Here is a 1615-nt window from a genome sequence, read left to right on the forward strand (position 1 = left end):
CTGGCATCTGGAAGTGCCGGTATTTTTAATCTAAGGATTGCTGAAAGATGGATCGGTCGCACTGGAACAAATGATTCAGCCTTACATTACTGGCCTCCGAGGTCACTGGATCTGACAGTGTGTCATTAGTTCTTGTAGGGGTTTATAAAAGACTCTGAATATGTGCCTGCGTTACCAACAACTATGAATGAACTGAGACGTCACATAACAGCATCTGTGGAAGCTGTAACTTATGACATGCACGCTGAAGTGTGGAAACAATCTGAATACCGAATTGACGTATACCGTATATCTCAAGGGAAGCATATTGAACACCTATGAAAAGATATGAAAAATCATTTTTAGAATGAGATTTTCACTTTGCAGCGGAGTGTCCACTGTTATGAAACTTCCTGGCAGAATAAAACTGTGTGCCGGACCGAGACTCGTACTCGGAACCTTTGCCTTTCGCGGTCAAGTGCTCTACCATCTGAGCTACCCAAGCACGACTTACAACCCGTCCTCACAGCTTCAATTCTGCCAGTACCTCGTCTCCTACCTTCCAAACTTCACAGAAGCTCCTTTGTGAAACTTAGAGAGAACTAGCACTCCTGGAAGAAAGGATATTGTGGAGACATGGCTTAGCCACAGCCTGGGGGATGTTTCCAGAATGAGATTTTCACTCTGCAGCGGAGTGTGCTGCTTTCTTCCAGGAGTGCTAGTTCTGCCAGGTTCGCGGATGAGCTTCTGTGAAGTTTGGAAGGCAGGAGACGAGGTACTGGCAGCATTGAAGCTGTGAAGACGGGTCTTGAGTCGTGCTTTGGTAGCTCAGACTGGAGAACACTTCCCCACGAAAGGCAAAAGTACCACGTTCGAGTCTCGGTCCGATACACAGTTTTAATCTGCCAGGAAGTTACGTATTAGCGTACACTCCGCTGCAGAGTGAAAATCTCATTCTGGAAACATCCCCCAGGCTGTGGCTAAGCCATGTCTCCGCAATATCCTTTCTTTCAGGAGTGCTGGTTTCGCAGGAGAGCTTCTGTTAGTTTGGAAGGTAGGAGACGAGGTACTGGCAGAAGTAAAGCTGTGAGTACCGGGCGTGAGTCGTGCTCCGGTAGCTCAGTTGGTAGAGCACTTGCCCGCGAAAGGCAAAGGTCCCGAGTTCGAGTCTCGGTCGGGCACACAGTTTTAATCTGCCAGGAAGTTTCATATCAGCGCACACTCCGCTGCAGAGTGAAAATCTCATTCTGTACTTAATTGTTGGCAGTACACAGGATGATGAATGACGTTCTCCACACAGTCACCAAACACAAATCCGACCATAGGATTGCCAGAGGGTAGGGGAAGTTGGGGTACAATCGGATAGATAAGAAGGTAGCTACATAACAATGACTATTTTAAGTGTTGAGAATAAAACTTTTTTTCAATGAAGGGAACGAAAGGCATGAACAACATATATGAACCGTGAGGATTTATTTTTATATGGTTTAAATGATATTTAATGTAGCTCAGCACTGTGCAATATACGGTTCTACCCCGTACCTTAGGGTATAAGCAGGTACTGTGTGGGGCACAGGAAGTCAGTGTTATAGTTTCTTTCTGAAACATGGGGCACACCGACATTCATGCAACTCAT

The 1615-nt window shown here is 46.0% G+C and overlaps 1 non-coding gene across 1 annotated transcript; it reads left to right on the forward strand.

Moving 5' to 3' along the window:
- Positions 1-1086: 1086 nt before the first annotated feature.
- Positions 1087-1161, forward strand: Trnas-cga. Its single transcript has one exon. It is a non-coding gene; the product is annotated as a tRNA-Ser (tRNA).
- Positions 1162-1615: the final 454 nt, after the last annotated feature.

Source organism: Schistocerca americana, chromosome 5 (assembly GCF_021461395.2).
Source record: "Schistocerca americana isolate TAMUIC-IGC-003095 chromosome 5, iqSchAmer2.1, whole genome shotgun sequence".
Lineage (NCBI taxonomy): Eukaryota > Metazoa > Arthropoda > Insecta > Orthoptera > Acrididae > Schistocerca > Schistocerca americana.